The sequence below is a fragment of the Xyrauchen texanus genome, chromosome 25 (assembly GCF_025860055.1).
Source record: "Xyrauchen texanus isolate HMW12.3.18 chromosome 25, RBS_HiC_50CHRs, whole genome shotgun sequence".
NCBI classification, from domain to species: Eukaryota; Metazoa; Chordata; class Actinopteri; order Cypriniformes; family Catostomidae; genus Xyrauchen; species Xyrauchen texanus.
The window spans coordinates 3136782-3161448 of record NC_068300.1 but is presented as its reverse complement, the minus strand read 5'-3'; the positions used below and the strand labels follow the sequence as shown (position 1 = coordinate 3161448).

Sequence of the window (24667 nt, the reverse complement as noted above, 5' to 3'; positions counted from 1 at the left end):
AAATAGGTTGCAGCAGTTTGTCTTTCGCCTACACTTGAGAAATCCGTGATGGGACTGAGCGCGAAATAGCTTCAGTGACTTCTTATAGTACAGATTCGCTGTCAATCAAAAGGAGACGCAGTCTTTCGACAGATCCTCCAATCATCACGCTGAAGCCCGAGTCCGGGCCAGCCCACTCCTCATTCACCCCCAGAGACGCTGAGCGTCCGTGGGCGGGACATAATCGCAGCATTTATCCAATGACCGTCTATTTTCGAGCACTGAAAAAACTGTTCAGAGCAGCCCCATTGAAGTCAATGGACGCTCGGCTTCAACAGGGAAATGCACTGACGCTACGGGAATGTATGAGAAGTAAATCGAGTCAGCCGACCTGCTATATGTAATGTAGCTGATTCTGAACGAACTCGTCTTCGAGATGAACGTGTTCTAACGCATTTTTAGTCAATAAATTGTTTACACAATAGTACATATTTGACCATTATTTTTTTGACATTATAGGGGAAGCTGAGCTTCCCTTGCAGTCTTAAAGAAATCCCCACTGATACACTCACTGAGCACTTTATTAGGAACACTATTGTCCTATTGTCCTAACACTAGAGGTGGTCTTCTGCTGGTGTAGCCCATCTGCCTCAATGTTCACAGGGCAGTGGCGGCTCAGCGTTTAAGGCTCTGGGTTACTGACCAGAAGGTCAGGGGTTCAAGCCCCAAGACTGCCAAGACACCACTGTTGGGCCCTTGAGCAAGGCCCTTGACCCTATCTGCTCCAGGGGTGCTGTATCATGGCTGACCATGCACTCTGACCTCAGCTTATCAGGGATATGTGAAAAATAAATAATTTCACTGTATATATGCAGAAGTGTATGTATAATGTGTGACAATTGATCAATTTATTTAACATGTGCATTCTGAGACGCTATTCTGCTAACTACCAGTCTGGCCATTCTCCGTTGACCTCTCTCATCAACAAGGCGTTTCCATCTGCAGAACTGCCTCTCACTGGATGTTTTTTGTTTTTGGCAGCATTCTAAGTAAACTCTAGAGACTTGTGCGTGAAAATCCCAAAAGATCACCAGTTACAGAAACACTCAAACCAGCCCTTCTGGCACCAACAATCATGCCACGGTCGAAATCACTGAGATCACAATTTTTCAACATTCTGATGGTTTATGTGAACATTAACTGAAGCTCCTGCATGAGCAATTCTGCACGATTTTAAGCATGTCACTGCTGCCACACGATTGGCTAATTAGATAATCGCATGAATAAGTGGAGGTACAGGTGTTCCTAATAAAGTGTTTGGTGAGTGTAAATACACTCAAATAATATTTTTGTCTATATTTAAAGCTGCACTACATAACTTTATGCTCTTTAGTGACATCTGTGGTTGAAACCTAAAATTGCAAGTAACTTGAGGATGAACACTTTATGTGTGTTATGTTATGAGCTGTGTTACACAGATTACCTGGACATCGCCTCTGGTCATGACTCAAAGCCTGTGTCATAATGTGCTATTTTCATGTCGATATTATGTTATACGATTAAAAATGTATAACATAAATATTACTTGCTTTGATGAAGATATAAACAACTCATAATTATACATTTGTAATTACATTTAAACGTATAGTCACCACACTCAAATACCTTTTACATGGAGACAGAACCACCACAGAAGGGCTAAAGTTTATTAAATGTTTTTTAGGACTATCTATATCAATCTAACCACAGTAATTAGGAACCGTCTGTGGTATCACCTGTGGATACGGCCTTGTTACAGGGGAGTCTCAACCTCATTATTTCTGGTTGGGCACAAACAATAACTGAACACAACTTTACAGTTTTTTTAACCAGTCTTTGTTCAATAACACACTTTTTAAAGTTTGATCCACAATGAACATGTAATTTTCGTGCACCCCTTCCACAGTACAATGCTTAACTAAAGGTGGTTCAAATTTTGCAACTGCAACAGCTCTATTGGTCCAGTTAAACCAACCTTCAAACTTTTATTCAGGAGGAAAACAGCATGAAGAGTTTAACAGTAAATGTGCTCCTCGTTTTAACATCTTCACCTCCTCTGTACACAAATACCCAGTGCCATGGGAGTACTTATGACTTGTATGTTATCTTGTAGCAGCCAAATATGTTTGGATTTACATAAACGTGAAAACAAAGTTAATTTGAAGTGATGTAGTTAAATATAACAGGCTCAGTGCACGTTTGCTAACAGACCCAAACTCGGTGCTACTTGTTAGCGCTTGACACATGTAGAACGCTAGATGATGATAGAAAGTGTAATCAAGCTTAAAATCATGATTGCCAAGGCGACGGCTGATGTCAAGATAACTTTTGAGACTTATTCCAAGATGTTGATTCACAAATAGAAGTAATCAGGGCAGCGTTTCCCAAAAGCACCACAAGTCTAATTAGATCGTAGAAACCATTAACTCACAATAACCCTCCTAGTATTATAAAATAGTACATTCCTTTGGTATTCACATTCATTTTTGACCAGAAAGTTTAGATGTGGGATTGATCTTATTTACATGTATATAACTAAATTTGACCATTTATTTGTATATACAAGAAAGTAAAAAAATAAATAAATAAATAAAAAAAAAGAGCTTGCACTTCTGTAAGTTAAACAGGAAGAAGATATGAGAATGTGCCATAAATTGGAGACATATTTGCTGCCATCTGGTGAACAAAATATAAATAACATGACAAGTCTGTTATTCCAGTAACAGCCAGTAGATGATCTGTCAAAGTTTAGCATTTTAAAATTGATTTGAAGAGTCAGTTTTTGCAATTTATGTCATTATGCTTGTCATCAAACCTGACCATGGTGTTGCAAAGAGAAGACACAGAATAAAACAGTGATTTAATAATATAATAAAATAATGTATTTAAAACATAAAAATGTAATAACTCTAATTAAATGCATTAAAATGTCAGGAAAATTAACATCAAGAAACAGTTCTAAAAGTTCAGTATTAAGAGTATAAATCAGAGTAAACATTTTGCAATTTCAAACTTTCTAAAGTAAAAATTTATTTTGCAAATGTGTGTCTCTCAGATTGTGGCCATCAACTGGAAAACAACAGATGACTTGTAGTTACACATATTGATGCCCTGTTTCTGTGTGTGTTGTGCATTGTGAGTGTATTGTCCTCTCCACTCTTCATTTCTGAGTGTGTATGTTTAGCATTGTGGTGGATTTATTGGTTTTATTAAAAAAAAAAAAAAAAAGGTGTTGTGTTAAAGTTATTGCTATTTTATTCTTATTTCATTCTTGTATGTGTGTGTGTGTGTGTGTGTGTGTTTTGCACTGAGGATGTTTTAGAGTCTCACCCTGTAATTTCTGTCTGTTTTTTCCTGCATTGTGGCTGATTTATTGATTGTATTTGACAGATTAATAAAAAATTGCTCAGGTTTCTTTGGTCTTTCCCATTAATTTTCAATTGGTGAATTCTGACTGTGTTTTTTAAAAACCACTTAGACTTATCGAATCAAGCCCAATTTTTTTATTCAGATGGCAAATCACTGAATATCTCGAAACACCAGCGTTAATAATTGCGTGTTGCACGAACATTTAAAATGTTTTGCCATTGATTGAAAGCCTGACCTATCCCTGTGTCAGCATTGCGGGGAAGCTTTGCAGTCTTGAACACTCATGTGATGCATCCCGGTATCAACTCTCTTAACTGCAGTGCTTGAGAGTTGAATCGCTGGCCACATGGTTTAATGAATAATCATGAGGCAGCATTTTCTCTCAGGACAAGGCCATACAGTCTCATTAATAATTCTGAGACACTGAAACGTGACACTGTGCTATAGTAAATGTAAACATCACATCAAGTGACGTTAAATCGATGATGATTTAAAATCCGGAAGAAAATTTTAATTTAACATAAATTAAATGGATGCTTACGTTGTCTTCTATCATGTATAATACATGCACTAATGAAACACAACATTATAACCAACTGCCAAATATGCTGTTGGTCCTCCGCATGCCGCCACAACATTGCAGACTTGCCGAGGCATGGACTGTACAAGACTCCTGAAGGTGTCCTGTGTATCTGGCACCAAGACATTAGCAGCAGATCCTTCAAGTCCTGTAAGTTGCTGGGTGGAGTCACCGTGGATCAGACTTGTTGGTCAAGCACATCCCACAGATGCTAAATCAGACTGAGATCTAGGGAATTTGGAGGCCATGTGCACAGTGTGCATTATCCTGTTGAAAGAGGCCACTGCCATCAGGGAATACCATTGCCATGAAGGGGTGTACCTGGTCTGCAACAAAGTTTAGGTAGGTAGCACTTGTCAAATTGATGTCCACATGAATGGCCGGACCCAGGGTTTCCCAGCACAACATTGCCCAGAGCATCCTGGTGCCATCACTTCCCCTGGTAAATGGAGTACATGTACAAGACAAACCATCGGACCAGGCAAACTTCTTCCACTGCTTCAAGGTCCAGTTGCAATGCTTGGTTGCCCACAGTAGGCGCTTTTGACTTTGGACAGAGGTCATCATGGGCACTCTGACCAGTCTGATCAGGGTGCAATGCACTGTGTGTTATGACACATTCCTCTCGTAACCATCATTAAAATGTTCTGTGACTTTTTCGTTTCAGACCAGATGGGATAGCCTTTGCTGCCCTCACACATCAATGCACCTTTGGCACCCAACACCCTGTCGCCGGTTTGTGGTTTGTCCCTCCTCGGAACGTTGTCGGTAGGTACTCACCACTGCTGACCAGGAGCACCCCACAATCCTAGCTTGTTTCAGAGATGCTCTGAGCCAGTCATCTGGCCATAACAATTTAGCCCTTGTCAAAGTCCCTAAGGTCTTTACTCCTGCCTGTTTCTCCTGCGTTCAACACGTTGACAACAAGAACTGATTGTTTGCTTAACATCTAAATCTACCTAAACCTTAACACGTGGCCTTGTTAGGAGATTATCAACGTTATTTTCTTCACCTGTGAGTGGCCATGATGTTTTGGCTTATCAGTGTACGTATCTGTTAACATCTCAGTAAATGTAGTTTAGTTTGTCATGACCCTTAAAATACAGGTTGTGTTCTTTAAAATGGTGGGTCGCAACTTTAAAATCTCGAAAGAGAGAGAGAGTGGGACACACCAGCCCTGGGTACACTGCTAAATGGTCCTTCGCCAACTGTACTGCTTCATCCATCAATGCCGGACAGTGGCACTGGACCCACTCCGTCGACCCTTTTGGTAGTCGGAGATTAACTGATCCAGCACCATGAGATCAATGACATGCCTGACATCGTTGAGCTCCTCAGCCAGCACCCCCCGCCGGCAGTTGTCACGGAGCTGTTGAGCGAAGGCAAAAGGAGGCCAATTTCACGAAGCAAAGTCTCGAAGCAAAACCAGTTGTGAACCACTGGCCAAGAAATCTAACCCACAAAGGACAATGAAATAGAATAATAAAGTGTGCTCTATTCATTATTTGCAGCTTTCTTTTTCTTAAAATGAGGAAAGCACAAATCATCACTTTTGCTTTTCTTTGTTCCCCGCTGCTACACTGTAGATCCAAATACGTGCAGCGCCGCTGGTAAAAAGCAGTGCAAAAAAACACTGTAGTACATGCACCTTTTTAAACTGAGCACTTAAACAAAAATATAAACAACAGGGAACTGTTTTGAATGATAAAACAACTTATATAGTATAAATATAGTAATCTTCATCTCCCTGTTGTTCCTCTGCTGTGTTTTCTTCTTTTATCTCCTCCTGCTTCACTTCGATCTTCGATCATATGTTTCTGATATGATAGCCTATAAATATAAATGTGTGCAGACAGATTGTTTCACTTTTAGTTGACTATATCATCATTCCAGTGGGTCAGAAGTTTGCATACACTAAGTTAACTGTGCCTTTAAGCAGCTTGGAAAATCCCAGAAAATGATGTCAAGCCTTTAGACAATTATCCAGTTAGCTTCTGATGGGTGTACTGAATTGGAGGTGTACCTGTGGATGTATTTTAAGGCCTACCTTCAAACTCAGTGACTCTTTGCTTGACATCATGGGAAAATCCAAAGAAATCAGCCAAGAACTCAGGAAAAGAAAATTGTGGACCACCATAAGTCTGGTTCATACTTGGGAGCAATTTCCAAATGTCTGAAGTACCACGTTCACCAGTACAAACAATAGTATGCAAGTATAAACACAATGGGACCACACAGCCTTCGTCCCGCTCAGGAAGGAGACACATTCTGTCTCATAGAGATGAACATAGTTTGGTGCAATTAGTGCAAATATATCCCAGAACAACAGCAAAGGACCTTGTGAAGATGCTGGAGGAAACAGGTAGACAAGTATCTATATCCACAGTAAAACGAGTCCTATATCGGTATAACCTGAGAGGCTGCTCAGCCAGGAAGAATCCACTGCTCCAAAATCGCCATAAAAAAGCCAGACTACAGTTTGCAAGTGCACATGGGGACAAAGATCTTGAAATATACTCTGATCTGATGAAACAGAAATGTAACTGTTTGGTCAAAATGATCATTGTTATGTTTGGAGGAAAAAGGGCGAGACTTGCAAGCCGAAGAACAACATCCCAACCGTGAAGCATTGGGGTGGCAGCATCATGTTGTGGGGTGCTTTGCTGAAGGAGGGACTGGTGCACTTCACAGAATAGATGGCATCATGAGGAAGGAAAATTATGTGGATATATTGAAGCAATATCTCAAGACATCAGCCAGGAAGTTAAAGCTTGGTTGCAAAGAACAATCACCCCAAATATACCTCAAAAGTTGTGGCAAAATGGCTTAAGGACAACAAAGTCAAGGTTTTGGAGTGGCCATCACAAAGCCCTGACTTCAATCCCATAGAATATGTGTGGGCAGAACTGAAAAAGCGTGTGTGAGCAAGAAAGAGCCTACAAACCCGACTCAGTTACACCAGTTCTGTCAGGAGGAACGGGACAAAATTCCAGCAACTTATTGTCAGAAGCTTGTGGAAGGATACCCAAAATATCTGACCCAAGTTAAACAATTTAAAGGCAATACTAACAAAGTGTATGTAAACTTCTGACCCACTGGGAATGTGATGAAAGAAATAAAAGCTGAAATAAATAATTCTCTCTACTATTATTCTGACATTAACATTCTTAAAATAAAGAAATGATCCTAACTGACCTAAGACAGGGAATGTTTTCTATGATTAAATGTCAGGATTTGTGACATTTAAATGTGTGAGTTTAAATGTATTTGGCAAAGGTGTATGTAAACTTTTAACTTCAACTGAACATACTTGAGACTATTTATTATACGTGAAGCATTACTGGCACTGTTATGGATTGGTCTTAATGGCATACCTGCATGGATCCGATACTGCAAACATATCCACGTCATGACACTTCCAGGAGTGCCAACACAAATATCTCGTATCATGCACCGGTTATCGATAAGTGCATGGAGAACAAATAAAAGGCCACTCTTTGCAATTAATTTAATTGCTGTAACTACCCATACATTTATTAAAGTTGCCTTTCCTCACCATTCAAAATAATAGACGGCAGTCATTGAATTAGCCCAAAATACAAAAAACTATATTTTTGTAAACTAAGATGTTTTAAATTAAAAATAAATACACAATACTAGGAGAAAAACAGCAGTGTGCATTATTGCAACACTAACAGCCCAATTCTATAAAAATATAGTTTAGCTTACTTTTGAAAAAAATGCCGGCAAAATTCTCTATATTAAAATAAATTAATTACAAAACGAATAAAGCATTAAATTAAACAAATAATTTCCCAAATGCAAAAATTACATAGTTAGGCCTATATAATTGCCTTTTCTTTACACAAACATAAATTAGCCGTACCAAGTTCTGTAGATGAAAAAAGTTGGCTGAATGACTTTTTTCAAGACTATAAACTATTAGAACTATTTGTCCAGTACTGAGTTTTAAAACGTTTAAATATTTAAAATCTAACCCTCTTTGCCTCGTATCGCATTAGCTGAGCTTCTTCAGAAAATGGCAATTGTATTATGACTGTAGCAATAATCCTTCGTTACTGTCTCATTTTCTCTCGGTCAAAGAACTGACTCGGGTCTTCATTCAAGTTTCAATCGTTTACTGAAAATTCTTGCACAATTAACAGAAACAAACATAAACTCCGGTCAAAAACTGTGTTGCTCCGTCTTTCTTACGTTCTTAAGGAAACGTGCCAATCAACCAGGAAAAGCCAATTTTAAAGGCAATAAGACAGAGCAAACCATTATACAATAAACAGTGGGAGGTGCTTGACAAATATACATGGATAACATAAACATAAACTAATTTAAATATCTACTCAAATGTTTATACCTATAGTGTTACATTTAAATTATTCAATTTATGGCTCTTACAATGATGCTAAAATAAATTTAAGATGACAATAAAGTCGTTAAAAGTTGCTGGACAAATATGCGGGACATTATGCAGTTGTGATGTCAATGCTTTAGATTAAATGATTGTTTAAAATATTGAATATCAGGGATGTATCATATATGTAAACCCTGATATTACACCACATCAGTTTTTCTTTAATAGTTGTGCACACAGCATATACACATCGATGGATGGTCCTTATAGTAAGACTGAAAGTTTCACCCACTACATGGTGCAGGTTGCCAGCTTGAACAGGGTCATGACAATTCACTTTCGGGTCACAACCAGTGGCAACCAGCAACAGGTGCAACATCAGGGCCAATATTATAGTCCTATCAGAAGAGTAACTGTTCCCTTTTGTTCCAATTTCTTCTATTCTGATTGCATTTATTTATGAAATTAAAATGATGGTAAGCTGGATAATTTCAATGAATTGTCTCAATACTCTCCCCATTTTAAAAAAAACTTTGGGGAGAAACATTGGGGACATCTGGGAGGCGAAATGTACACAATCAGTGATATACACTCATTTCTGTATGGAAACAGATTTATTTTACGATAAACCAAAACTTATGCGACAAAGTGTTTTTTAAGCATGACGTCATCACGCACACCATTTTTATCAATAAAAACCATTCGAATGGAAACAGGCAGAAGACGACAAATTTAGCATAAAACATTTTAAGCATTTTCACTTTGTCGATAACAAAACAGCGCAAGAAGTGGATGGAAACTAGTTTACTGACAAACTCTATATTTTAGTACATTGGAACTCTTTAAAACTCTTTTTAATTATGTTCAAGTGTGAAATGCTCTTTTTCTATATAGTTTTATTATCTTCCGTCAGCTCCACTGATAAAGTTAGTAACGTTTTCTGCATTAAAACATTTTTCATCCTCTCTCTGGCCTGACATTGATCAAGTTGTGTGTTATATTTACCATGATTTTACTACAGTATACATATTTTAACAGTGATATTAAAAGTGACACCATAGTAATAATACAGGAAAATGAAAACTGGTTAATTTTGTGTTATTATGGTTTTACCATAAATATCATAGTTTAACTGTGGTTACTGTAGTAATTTAATCATGGTATTTGAAGTAAAACCATAATAATCACAAGATTAATCATGATAAATCTATAGTAAAATAAAAACACTCTGAAGCCTAAAAACATACAATAAAAAATCATGGCTTTACTATATTAGTTACCATGACATGTGTAATGTTTTTGGTCTGAAACATGGTTTTAATATAGTAATATTGTAGTAAACATGACTGAGGTGGGACATGTTTGTTTTAGTTTTTGGGACAAAACATTTACATTTACATTTATGCATTTGGCAGACGCTTTTATCCAAAGCGACTTACAGAGCACTTATTACAGGGACAATCCCCCCGGAGCAACCTGGAGTTAAGTGCCTTGCTCAAGGACACAATGGTGGTGGCTGTGGGGTTCGAACCAGCGAGCTTCTGATTACCAGTTTACCAGTTATGTGCATTAGACCACTACACCACTACCACAGTAATCACAGGTAAATGTCTAGGTTACGGATGTAACCTCCGTTCCCTGATGGAGGGAACGAGACGTTGTTTCGGAGAAGCGACACTAGGGGTCTCTCTTGAGTGCCAAATATGCCTCTGATCTATGAAAAAAGGTCAATGAGAAGTTGGCAGATAGTATTTGCATACCCCGCCCCCGGACATATGGGTATAAAGGTGAGGAAATACTATGAGTTCATTCAGGATTTTTCTGAGGAGCCGGAAATGGTCAGACCACTACAGTGGCTCGGCTCAGTGACGTGGCCGGGAGGACACAACGTCTCGTTCCCTCCATCAGGGAACGGAGGTTACATCCGTAACCTAGACGTTCCCCGTCTGTCGCTCTCTCAACTTTGTGTCGGATAAGCGAGACTAGGGTTCCAATTTAAATCACGCCATGCGGAATCCTTCGGGTTACCCTAGACAGGGGAACAAAGCGACGCTTGCCAACCTGGGAACGGGGCGAGCCTGGCTGGGCCTCTTTTCTCTCTATGTTTCTCGCATAGAGCAATAAACGGCCGGGGCCTTTACATGCATCACGGGAAGGGGGTCTTACCCAGTTTCCTATTCTTTCAGGGGGAAAAGACCCTGCGGAGACCACACCTGCCCGGAAGGGGAGGTAAGAGTGGTGAATACGTCACATGATGATACTGACTCAACCCTGAGACTGTAAAATCTCGCAAATGTAAAATCCCGCTGCTCTACATATGTCTGCCAGGGAGGTCCCCCTGGCAAGTGCCCACGAGGACGCAACACTCCTTGTTGAGTGAGCTCAGACCCGCAAAGTGGGGGGCATGGCCTGGGTGTGATAGGCCAATGAAATGGCGTCCACTACCCAGTGGGAAAGCCTCTGTTTGGAGACAGCGTTCCTTTTCCGCTGTCCCCCAAAGCAGACAAAGAGCTGCTCAGAACATGCTCAGTACGAGCATGATAAGCAGGGCAGTCTTAAGAGAGAGGGCCCTGAGTCCAACTGATTCTAGCGGCTCGAAGGGAGGTCTCTGGAGGCCCGCAAGGACTACCGAGAGGTCACAGGAGGGGAACAGGCTTGGCCGGGAGGGATTTAACCTCCAGGCACCTCTTAGGAACCTGATGATTAAGTCGTGTTTACCCAAGGACTTGCCGTCTACTGCGTCATGGTGGGCCGCGATAGCAGAAACATACACCTTTAGGGTGGAAGGGGACAGCCTCCCCTCCAGCCTCTCTTGCAGGAATAAGAGCACTGACCTAACTGTGCACCTCTGCGTGTCTTCTGCCCGGGAAGAACACCAATTTGCGAACAAGCACCACTTCAGGGCGTAGAGATGCCTGGTAGAAGGGGCTCTGGCTTGGTTGATCGTGTCTACGACGGTAGGTGGTAGACCAGCTAGATCTTCCGCATCCCGTCCAGGGGCCAGACGTGGAGGTTCCAAAGGTGTGGGTGCGGATGCCAGAGCATGCCCTGCCCCTGAATAAGAAGGTCCTTCCTCAAGGGAATTTGCCAGGGAGGGGCTTTCGCGAGGAGTATGAGGTCCAAGAACCAGACCCGGGTGGGCCAATAGGGAGCCACTTGTGTGATTTGTTCCTCATCCTCCCTGACCTTGCACAGCAAATGTGCAAGAAGACTCACTGGGGGAAATGCATACTTGCGCTGCCCCACGGGCCAGCTGTGTGCCATTGCATCTGCCCCGAGGGGAGCCTTTGTTCGGGCATACCAGAGCAGGCAGTGGGAGGTCTCTCGGGAGGCAAACAGATCTACCTGGGCCTTGTCGAATCGTTCCCAAATCAGCTGGACTGACTGGGGGTGAAGCCTCCACTCTCCACTGGGCAAGCGTTGTCATGACAGCGCGTTCGCTATCACATTGAATTTTCCGGGGATGTGAGTGGCACGCAGTGACCTGAGTCCATGGTGGTGCTGTCTGACCTGACAAGGACATGTTTGTCCCGAACTAACGGGAGGAAATTCTGCAGGGCAAAAAAAAGTCACCAACTCTAGGCAATTGATATGCCGGGTTGGGAAGTGAAAGCCACGCATCCAGACTCCGTGCTAGGGGCACCAAAGGGACGAGCCTGGTGTTTCTTCGCAGGGGGACACCCTCGGCGAGCAGACGGAAAATGGCCCATGGCGGCGTGGGCAATGGAAGCTTTGAACATTTCCCACTCCGGTTCAATGTCCCCAACTTCCACAGGGATACCTGAAAAACTCTGCCGGATCTCACAGACAGGGACCTGCTCCAAACGTTCCCAGTTCCCCCACACTACTCGCTTGGGCTTCCCAGGTCTGTCCAGAGTCTTTCCCCACCCCCTGACCCAACTCACCACCAGATGGTGATCGGTTGACAGCTCTGCCCCTCTCTTCACAATGTGAGCACTCGGGCAGGCGATGTCCACCTTGGTGATACAGGAGCGCCACCTGTGTTTGAATCTGGTCGAAATGAGGGGATGCCGACAAAGCAGGCTTTCTCAATGAACCCATCTCCAAGCAGACGGAGGCCATCCAGCACATCTTACCCCGGTGCGGATTAAGATCCCACACCCTGTCTGCTCACGAGGGCGTCCCCCTGCTGCGGCGAAAGCTCAGGTGGCTCCGTCTCAACTCGAGCCCAGATCTTGGCCCCAGCGTAGAGCCCCCCACAGGAAGCTGAAGCCCCCATCTCACAGGCCGGACAGAGGACCCGGAAGGCTCCTAAGCGCCCCTGAGACGGACGACCAAGGGAGCGAGACGTCCGCTACAGAGCTGGTTTCCAGACAACTCCATCCCCCGCTGGAGGGCCGGGAGGTAAATCCATCGTTTCCTTTTCTCTTTTGTTCGCCACATCCCGTACCCACATTGTCAAAGAGAGCGGTTTTCTCGCTCCTTGGGTCACATAATCGGTATTCACCACCGCCGAGCAGACACAGAGCACTTGTATTCAGGGCTCCACGAACGTGGCCCTCCCGCCTTCACATGCCCAACTGCGCAATACCTATGGCCAGCCGGTTGTGACAAGACTCGAGGCCGACTCAAGAGGTCATCCTCCTCAGTCACTAACCCGCCCTATGCCAGGTAAGCAGAGCAAGGTAAGTGCTTCAAGGTTTCACTCAGCGCAGCCACCTCGGGACGAGGCAACGCCCCCTGACGTGGCCCCACCTCCAGGTACATCAGACGCGATTGTCCCCTAAGTGCCTCTTGCCTGCTAACGCTTTCCAACCCGACGCAGTGGCTGGCCAGCACCATCCGATTTGGCTATGCGATTCACTTCACCTTGCGATGTTTGGTGCTACTATTCTTGCTGATAAACCTTCTCAGTGATTAAATTATATATAAAAGTAGATCTCTGCATCATTGACACGCAGAGGGGTAGTCATTGACATGCGAGCAAATGCAAGCCGGAGACGAATATGTAAATGTTTTTTTTATTTGTGCAATTTAGAAACGTTGATGTGACCTGTATGTGAATCTAACTCTTGAAGAAATCATTTATCATATTTATGCAGTTGTGTTATTCAGTTGTGTGCTGAAAGTCAATCCATCGAGAAGACCCGCATCATGACTCTTTTAGCATGTAAACGGGTAAAGTTTTAGAATAAAAATAAGTAAACTCAACCGCTTTGCGACAAAAATGTATTAATTAAATATAAGTTCTATAAATTTCTTTTTTTAAATTATTATTATTAAAACTGAATAATAAATTAACAGGGAAGTAGAGATGGCAAAATAAATGTATAATCTCCACCTTTATTCAGTTTTTTAATGCCTGTTAGAAAAGTATCTATCTTTGTAGAGCAATACAATACTTTAGGCAATCACAGAATAGTCCCATTAGTCACAGATACACTTCAGAAAATTGAGTACACAACTATTTCTGGGCTTAAAAGATACAAAAAACAAATCAATGCAGAACATTGCATCTAAAAAGTAATACAATGTGGCCCCTATGCACTACTCAAAGCCTGATGTGGCCCCTTTACCAAAATAGTTAAAAATATTAATAATTACACACATCACTTTTACAAATTTGTTTCACGATTTTACATGAGTAAAAGTAACCGTTATATTTCGAAATTTTATAGTTTCATATTAAATAATCTAAAGGTAGAATCTATTAGACCTCATTTTATATCAACAGTGGCAGTTGTAGTTAAAGTTTCAAGATGTGTTTCAGCTAGTATTTATTTTTCATAAATACATTAATTTATTATTATTATTACTATTATTTAAGACTAGCACACTGACCGAACCATGGTAATGAGGAGCATTTCCGTCTGTGTAATATGTGTATAAATAAATATGTAATATTAGGTAACAAACAGGATAATATAAGTAAATATGCTCTTCAATTTTTAAAAGGGGGAGAGACAACTTCCTGTAGATTTTGTTGTTGACATAAACAACAAAAATAATGTCATTTGATGCATGTCCTTGTACTGGAAAACCATGAACAAAACTATGTAACATAAATGAAATGCAACCCAGGATACATTAAATACAGGTTATGTTTAATCTATGGCAGGTCGACATTTGATTTCCAATGTAAAATCTGTACTGAAGCAAAACCGGAGCAATCTGGCCTCGCTGTCACGCACCTACAGTATATGTTAACTGTTAATAATAATAGGACATTACTTTAAAAGCACAGCTGATGTTATTTTTCATTTAGTAGTTCATTTAACATGCTATGCTAACATGTAAACTAACATGCTTTAGTTATATAACATGTTATAGTTACATGATATTTTTTTATCATGTTTATAATTCTGTTTATTATAATTCTGTTAGCTTTCTTATTTTTTCTATTATTCATTTTCAAAAGGGAGACTTTTTTTACACATACTTCAATAAAAAAATGGTTTCAAGTTTCAATTATAATAAAGTGTTTGCTCAAAAATAAATAAATAAATAAAATAACCCTTCTGTTTTCAATGATAATAGTAATTGTGTAATACCGTATACCGTTATACCGTGAAACCGTGATAGTTTCTGAGACTGTTATCATACCGTGAAAATCTCATATCGTTGCAACCCTACCTCTCGCATGTTCACAAAAATCGTAGAGGGGCACCTCTTGCCCCGTTAAGGAAATGGGCATCTGCATACTCAACTACATCGATGACTGGCTGATTCTAGCACACTCTCAAGAGTTGCTATGCGTGCACAGGTATTTACTGCTCAGGCACCTCAGCCGTTTAGGGCTTCGGGTCAACTGGGAAAAGAGCCAGCTCTCCCTGGTTCAGAGCATTTCTTTTCTCGGCATCGAGTTAGACTTGGTCTCAATGATAGCGCACCTAACAAGGGAGCGCACACATGTTGGTGCTGAACTGCCTGAAGTCATTCAGGCGGAGGACAGCGGTTCCACTGAAACACTTTCAGAGGCTCCAGGGGCATATGGCTTGCAGCAGGTGTCCGACGCGTCCTGGTCACAACCGACGCCTCCAGACTGGGTTGGGGTGCCGTGTGCAACGGGCACGCAGCTGAGGGCCATTGGAGAGGGGCCCCACTGCGCTGGCATATCAATTGCCTAGAGTTGCTGACTGTTTTCTTTGCCCTGCGGAAGTTCCTCCCGTTAGTTCGGGACAAACATGTCCTAGTCAGGTCAGACAGCACCACCATGGACTCAGGTCGCTGTGTGCCACTCACATCCCCGGCAAATTCAATGTGATAGCGGACGCGCTGTCAAGACAACGCTTGCCCAGCGGAGAGTGGAGGCTTCACCCCCAGTCAGTCCAGCTGATTGGGAACGATTCGGCAAGGCCCAGGTAGATCTGCTTACCTCCCGAGAGACCTCCCACTGCCCCCTTGGGGCAGACGCAATGGCACACAGCTGGCCCACGTGGCTGCGCAAGTACGCATTTCCCCCAGTGAGCCTTCTTGCATAGGTGCTGTGCAAGGCCAGGGAGGACGAGGAACAAGTTACATTAGTGGCTCCCTATTGGCCCACCCGGGTTTGGTTCTCGGACCTCGTACTCCTCGCAACAGCCTCTCCCTGGCTAAAATCCCCTGAGGAAGGACCTTCTTCACGCTCTGGCATCCGCACCCAAACCTCCACGTCTGGCCCCTGAATGGGGTGCGGAAGCTCTAGCTGGTCTACCACCTACCATCGTAAACACGATCAACCAAGCCAGAGCCCCTTCTACCAGGCATCTTTACGCCCTAAAGTGGCGCTTGTTTGCAAATTGGTGTTCTTCCGGGCCGAAAACCCACAGAGGTGCGCAGTTAGGTCAGTGCTCTTATTCCTGCAAGAGAGGCTGGAGGGGAGGCTGTCCCCTTCCACCCTAAAGGTGTATGTCACTGCTATCGCGGCCCACCACGACGCAGTAGACGGACATGTCCTTGGGTAAGCACGACTTAATCATCAGGCTCCTAAGAGGCGACCGGAGGTTAAATCCCTCCCGGCCAAGCCTGTTCCCCTCCTGGGGCCACTCGGTAGTCCTCGCGGGCCTCCAGAGACCTCCCTTCGAGCCGCTAGAATCAGTTGGATCAGTCTCTCTCTTAAGACTGCCCTGCTGATCGCGCTCACCTCCATCAAGAGGGTTGAGGACCTGCAAGCGTTCTCTGTCAGTGACACTTGCCTGGAGTTCGGTCCGGCAGACACATGTAGAGTATGAACGAGAATCATGAACTCATTAATTCTGAATACAATGCACACACTGTTAACCCCCTCTAAATCACTGAGGTGGTGCCAGCGAGTTTGGGGAGTAAAATGCGCTATTGACGTTTTTACGACCCAAAGAGACACTCCAGAGAAATTATGCAAATGAGCCTTGACAGGACAAAGAAAAAATCTCGCGCCCAAAACGGAGGAGTCTCATTGGGCCAGTCCTCCCAGAGGAGGTGTGACCTCCCTGCCTTAAAAGTTAGGCTCCGGCATTGAATCTCTCTCTTGGCTTCTTCCCTCTTATCTCTTCAAGCCCTTCAAGCTTTCTTTACTTTTCTTTTGTGTTACTTTCGTCAGACATGTCTTTTATTTTATTTGCCGTTTATCTCAGTCTTTTATTTGTCTTTGGACAAAGCTCAACACTTTACGTTTCTAGAGCAATCCGATACCCTCTGGGTAAAAGGACTCTCTCTCAGCAACAACAACCGTTCCTCCTAAGATGCTTTGAACTCCCCGCGAGCGACCCACGCTCGGGGAACACCCAACAGAAATCCTCCATCTTACGGACGCAACAAGGGCACAATAAACACGCAGTCTTGTTCAGCCACACAAAGGTCCATTGTGCAAGTATTATTTCATCTAAATTCAAATGCGTTAAAGTGTGTAACTTCCGTAATGGCTCTTAAGGTTTACCGAATTGTAACAAGTTTGCTAACCCTCTCTTTACTTTCCTTACCGTTTTTACTCTGTTTGTTTCATGTTATATGTTAAATGTTTGTTTGTTAAGTGTAGTGATATATCCTAGTTCCTTGTATTAAACCCAATTATACGCTTGATTATCTGTGTTTGTTGGTCATAAAACAAAGCCTCTTTAATGTGCGATCTTAAGCTACGAGCTGATATTATCAAAGTAAGTTAACGTGCTTTTGATTAAGTCAGCTTATACTAAGAATAAACCTACTGGAGAATTGATCAAGAGTATTTAGCAAAGCAGTTCGCTGGACGAACTGGTTAGTTGCGATACGGGTCAATTCCATTAAGGTGTTCTTAAAATTAATATAGCCTGTCTGCATACGATGTATATTCCTAATTAATTATAATTTGTTGTGTTTAATTATCTATATATATCTGAAGCAGACTCTTGGATTATATAAGCCCTTTTTGGGGCGATTTAGAATGTATTGTTAACTAGTTCAAACCATATGAATAATCATTGATTACAATCATCAATATTAGTTATACATTCCCCAAACCTGAACCGAGATACCCTACACACATATGTGATCCTAAGACCGCGACCGAGCTACGTGCCCAAGGTTCCTACCACCACGTAGTGAACCTGCAAGTGCTGCCCCGGGAGGAGGCAGACCCAGCCCTTTCGTTGCGGTGTCCGGTACGTGCTTTGCGTACCTATCTGGACCGCACGCAGAGCTTTAGACGTTCTCAGCAGCTCTTGGTATGCTTTGGGGGACAGCGGAAAGCAAACGCTGTCTCCAAACAGAGGCTTTCCCACTGGGAAGTAGACGCCATTTCATTGGCCTATCACACCAAGGCCGTGCCACCCCCTTGCGGGTCCGAGCACACTCAACAAGGAGTGTTGCGTCCTTGTGGGCACTGGCCAGGGGTACCTCCCTAGCAGACATTTGTAGAGCAGCGGGTTGGGCGACACCCAACACCTTCACGAGATATTACAATCTCAGGGTTGAGTAAGTTTCATCCCCTGTTTTCTCAGGTCCCTCGGTTGAGGTAAAATTGTGTCTTTTATTCCCAGGAGATTCCACTCCTCGAATCCCTGGTCGATTCCTCCCTAGCCCTCATGGGTCCGCAGTTCAGTGAAGGAACTTGCCGACCCAATCCACTGCGGGTACTCAATCTACCCTGTACTGGAATAGGTGCTCCACAGGGTGAGGACTCCTACTCAGACTCCCCCTGTGTGTATTCTCCGCGATACGGTCCCCTTACGAAGCAGACCCGCATTTTCCTTAGGCAGTTCCGGCTGCCCTCTGGTCGCCGTGTTGTAGCAACTCCCCTTAGCTGAGGCTGGATCTACCACCGCGCCGCTCCCATGTGTCGCCTAAAAACACATGTGATGTATTCACCACTTTACCTCCCCGCCAGGTAGGTGGTCTCCACAGAGTCTTTTCCCCCTGAAAGAATATGAAATTGGGTAAGACCCCGTTCCCTTGATGTATGTAAGGTCCCCAGCCGTCTATTGCTCTATGCGAGAAACATAGAGAGAAAAGAGGCCCAGCCAGGCTTGGCCCAGGTTGGAAAGTGTCGCCTTGTTCCCCTGTCTAGGGTAACCAGAAGGACTCCGACGACTTTTTTGGGGCATTGGGGAAGGGTACGTGCAGTCCGATAGAGCCGGTCGTCTTGGCACGTAAAACACCTGCCCGCTCCTGTGTCAGCAGAACACGTACATGGCTCAGAGCATGGTATGATTTAAATCTAGACGTTTGGGGTTTATCCATAGGCGTGAGGCAATATTTAGATAAATATCTGAATTAAACACTCTGGACACTTTTGACCATAATGAGTACAAATGTGAAATAAGGGGGTGTGATTTAACTTCTCTGGTTAAATTAATGGAAAGGCTTTGCAATGGCAAAATGGGGGCAAGAACATCTGGTCCAATGCAGAACCAGGGAAGGGTTCTTTCAGGTGGAAGCGACCAATGACCAAATGTCTGAGACCAACGCATAATAATAAAACAGAATCTTGGGTAGGCCTAGCCCACCCCTATCAATCAGCCTATACAGGTTATTTAATATCTGGGGCGCTTAACACTCAAAATAAAAGACTTCACTATATTCTCAAATTGCTTCAAAGAGGGGGGACAACTACCGGGAGAGACTGCAGGTAGTTATATTTCAGAATAAAGTTCATATTAATAACATTAACCTTCCCAATCATCGATAAATGTAATTAAGCCCACCTGAATACATCGCTCGAAAACCTTTTTTATTAAAGGGTCAAAATTAATTCCAACTAAATCAGACAAATTTGTTGGGAATAAAATACCCAAATACTTAATGCCCTGTTTGGGACACTGGAAGGCGCCAGGCTTAAAGGCTGTTACTGGACAGTACGCTGCCAGAGCCAACGCTTCAGATTTATACCAGTTAACTTAAAAAGGAATTAATAATTCTGTGGAGACAAGGCATAGACAAATTTCCAAGCTTATATAAAGTTATTCAGTTTCCTCAGACAGACAAATTAATGTTTAGTGAGCCGGCTGTTTATTAGTTCAGCAGATTACGTAATCATTCCAATGTTCCATAAAAACACTCCACAAAACAAACTCCAGCCAGGAGAAGGCATAAGCATGATGAATGAACATATTCATCAACAACTGTCTCGAAGGAGTGTTATTCCACAAACTCGAGCCGCAAGGTGGAACCAACACAAAAATAAATAAAACAGACATCCTGGTTCCTTGGATGATCAAGTCAATTCACTTGGAGGCCGCATAAAAGTATGTACCATGACTTACTGAGTATGTCAACTTTATAAAAGACATCCTTTGTGTGAGCATGTAGATATTTTACAGTCATCCGTATTGTCCATTGTAAAAGGAAAAGTGCCACTCACAAAACAAACTCCCACCGCAAGGCGGAGTCAACGCAAAAAGAAACAAAAATGGTGCACAGCTTCCTCCTACAATAGAGTCAATGTAAAGCGAGTCGATCCACTTGCATGAGAAACACCCAAAGGTAACTCACCCATTGTTTGTGTAAAAGACAGCGCCTGTTTCGGACATGTACATACCTCACTTCTATTATCAGCTTGGCCAGAAACATCAGTGCAAAAGCGATCTTAGGTTGATGTAAGAGTTTTTTGCATTCCCTGAACCGATAGTGTTTCTCTCCTCAAATTCGCAAAGTCCGGGAACAAGAAAATATTATGATTCTTCCAAGAAAGCTTTCCTTTGTTCCTAACCTAGTGCAACATGAGATCTTAATCGGATGATCTCAGAAAATTTGGCCAGGATTGATCGGGGCCTGTCTCCCCCAGCAGATCCCTGAGCCGGAAATCTTTGAGCTCGCTCAAATTCTAACTTGTGGCCTGTTATGTCGAGCAGACTCGGGAAAAGCTTGTCTAGGAATTTCCCCATATCTCTGCCATCCTCATGTTCAGGAATTCCAACAATTCAGACATTATTCCTGCAATTCCGATCTCAAGATCTTTCAAGAACATGTCCCAAATTAACTTTGATCGTGGGCGTATTAGCAGTTAATTCCCTCTCTTATGCCTCCAGATAATCGATTCATTTCTCAACATCTGTCACTCTTGTAACGAACTTTCCATCGCCGTAATAGATCAATGTATTACAGCGAGCTCCTCAAAGTCAGTAAGAACCTTCTTCAGCATCACCGACATGTTGGACAGTTGACTCTGGATCTCCTCTCCCGCCACATCAGCCAAACCGAGTCCCCGGTGTGTAGGCCTGTCGGGGCTTTCATCCTGCACACGTAAGTGTCTTTTAATGTCTCCCGAGCCTGATGATTTTCACTTCTTTGCCATGTTTTACCTCAAAGGTCAAATGTGTAACTGGGTGTATCGAATTTCACCAGATTATAACAAGAATAATTTAAAATTTAGCAAAGTGCACAGAGCTTGTCTTTACACATCTGCTTCTTGCATGATGTCACGCGACCCTCCTGAAATATACTTTATTAAAAATCCTAATAATATTCAGAAATGTGCAAAATAATACTTTCAAGGTAACACTGTAAACAAATTAATACGTACATTGCTGCGCTATAAAATTATAAACAACTTGAAATGTTTAAACATTTAATGGGGACTACCATGTAAGAAACGTATTTTCTTAAGAATAAACATTTCTCGGTTTTAACTGGAAGACACACATATTCTCTGTTGCCAACTTTTCACATGCCCTTTTCTCACGTGGTGAAGCACAGGGTGTCACATGTGCGGGGGTTTTTAGAAAACACCACGAGGATCCTCTGTCAATAGCGGTAGTGTCTCTCTGTCAATCGTTCATTGTACTATCACAGACCATTTCCGTGATCTTACAGGGGTTCTTTGTCTCCAAAATAGCTGAGTCCATGATTATCCTTCATTGATTCCTCCAGACGCTACAAATGTTTAAACATTTAATGGGGACTACCATGTAGAAACTTTACATTTAGTGGCTTTTTAACAGACTATCTGCAAAAAGGACAAAGGAAAGTGATAACTTGAGCAATTGGCTGGGGTAAAAGAAATGAGAAAACGGTGGCACACACACACACACTTAGGGAACCTCAAAACAACAGCAATGTTTTTCAGTTATCAGAAGTCATGAATGTCAGTAAACATGTTACAGGAATTTTCCCTGGAAAACATTAGTAAAAACATGAGTAATGTTCAATTCATAAAAGCATGAAAAGCTATATAAACTTCAAAAACCCAACCAGAAAATAAATCCAAGCATTTTAGCAAGTAAAAAACTTCTTTGTATTGAACTCTTGGTTCAATACAAAGAATACGTACTGTATTTCAATCAGAGTCAAAAAACCAACACATCTAATTCAGTGGTGTATTCCTTCAGCCAGTGAAATCAATAATTGCTCCCGCACTCGAATCCTATTTGCTGGCACTTATTCCGTCTTTACAGGCATGAAATATCACCAAACCCTTCTTGCACATCAAACTAGAACTCACTGGCTTCGAAAGGGAGTAAAGTCAGTGAACATGAAGTCTAAGTCAGTGTATAGAAGTGAATGAGGACGATTAGGTCACTTAAAAGATTGGTTTGAAAAGACTGATTCGTTAACAAATGAAACATCACATACAGTGAGGGAAAAAAGTATTTGATCCCCTGCTGATATTATACGTTTGCCCACTGACAAAGAAATGATCAGTCAATCATTTTAATGGTAGGTTAAATTGAACAGTGAGAGACAGAACAACAACAAAAATCCAGAAAAATGCATGTCAAAAATGTTATAAATTGAATTGCATTTTCATGAGGGAAATAAGTATTCGACCCCGTCTCAATCAGAGATTTCTGGCTCCAAGCTGTCTTTTATACAGGAAACCAGCGGAGATTATTTGCAAATGGAAGAAACACAAAAGAACAGTCAATCTCCCTCGGTCTGGGGCTCCATGCAAGATCTCACCACGTGGAGTTGCGATGATCATGAGAACGGTGAGGAATCAGCCCAGAACTACACGGGAGGATCTTGTCAATGATCTCAAGACAGCTGGGACCATAGTCACCAAGAAAACAATTGGTAACACACTATGCCATGAAGGACTGAAATCCTGCAGCGCCCGCAAGGTCCCCCTGCTCAAGAAAGCACATCTACAGGCCTGTCTGAAGTTTGCCAATGAACATCTGAATGATTCAGAGGAGAACTGGGTGAAAGTGTTGTGGTCAGATGAGACCAAAATTGAGCTCTTTGGAATCAACTCAACTTGTGCTTTGGGGGTGTTTGTCTGCTAAGGGGACAGGACAACTTCACATCAAAGGGATGATGGACGGGGTCAAGTACCATCAAATCATGGGTGAGAACCTCATTCCCTCAGCCAGGGCATTGAAAATGGGTGCTGGATGGGTATTCCAGCATGACAATGACCCAAAACACACGGCCAAGGCAACAAAGGAGTGGCTCAAGAAGAAGCACATTAAGGTCCTGGAGTGACCTAGCCAGTCTCCAGACCTTAATCCCATAGAAAATCTGTGGAGGGAGCTGAAGGTTCGAATTGCCAAACGTCAGCCTCGAAACCTTAATGACTTGGAGAAGATCTGCAAAGAGGAGTGGGACAAAATCCCTCCTGAGATGTGTGCAAACCTGGTGGCCAACTACAAGAAATGTCTGACCTATGTGATTACCAACAAGGGTTTTGCCACCAAGTACTAAATCATGTTTTGCTGAGGGGTCGAATAATTATTTCCCTCATTAAAATGCAATTCAATTGATAACATTTTGGACATGCATTTTTCTGGATTTATTTGTTGTTATTCTGTCCCTCACTGTTCAAATTAACCTACCATTAAAATTATAGACTGATCATTTGTTTGTCAGTGGGCAAACGTACAATATCAGCAGGGGATTTTCAGAAGATGCTACTCAATTTGGAAAAATTCCATCTTTGGGTTCATCTTTCCAACTTTTTACTTAATCTTGTTGGACCTGAAGATGATTTTTGCTCAGTGTGTCTACTTGGCAATTATATTTACATGTCTATGTAGATTACTTGCTGCCCTGAAACTTTTCCAACATGAAGAGCAGTTGTAGTTGTTTTTCTCCAGTATGAATTCTCTCGTGTGTTTTCAGGTTTTCTGACTGAGTGAAACTCTTTTCACAGTGTGAACACTTGTAAGGTTTTTCTCCAGTATGAATTCTCTCGTGTGTTTTCAGGTTTTGTGACTGAGTGAAACTCTTTTCACAGTGTGAGCACTTGTAAGGTTTTTCTCCAGTATGAATTCTCTCATGTTTTTTCAGGTTTTCTGACTGAGTGAAACTCTTTTCACAATGTGAGCACTTGTAAGGTTTTTCTCCAGTATGATTTCTCTCATGTTTTTTCAGGTTTTCTGACTGAGTGAAACTCTTTCCACAGTGTGAGCAGGTGAAAGTTTTTTTGGCTGTTTTTCTTTTATGCCTTTCTGGTGATAAATTCTTCTTAGTCTTTGAGCAACTCAAAGATTTTTCTCCAGATATAAAATCATGATGTTTCTGACACTGATGTTGGTCCTCCACTTTATTCAGTTCTTGACATTTCTCTTTCGCTTCCATCAGATCTACAATAAACACAGTAAATAGACAAAAATCAATTAAAGAGGGAGAAATATAACAACAAATTGAACATTAAATGTCAGAACACAACAAATGTCCAGTATTAATTAGTGTTTGCAGTGCAAGAGGTTTTTCTATATTCCATTTATTCTCCCTAATAACTGCAGTTAATGATTATAGTCATCAAGGTTTGAAATTAACACCTGTCCACCCTAGAATCAGCAGTAGTGTGTATTTATTTCACTCTTACTAGCCACTTTGAAATGGGTACTTCTAAACACTTGAGCCCTGTGTTCTGATGTCGCATTGCGCTGCTTAAAATGAATAAATTAAATAAATAATTTTAAACCCCCCTACAACATCATAGCACAATAGATTGTGAACTTGATGGGCCCCAGATTCCCTAGTAATGATGAAAGCCT

General features: G+C 42.2%; 1 pseudogene; it reads right to left on the bottom strand.

Annotated features, from left to right (window-relative positions):
- Nucleotides 1–24667, bottom strand: part of LOC127618929 (zinc finger protein 271-like) — a 173612-nt pseudogene that overhangs the window by 19954 nt on the left and 128991 nt on the right.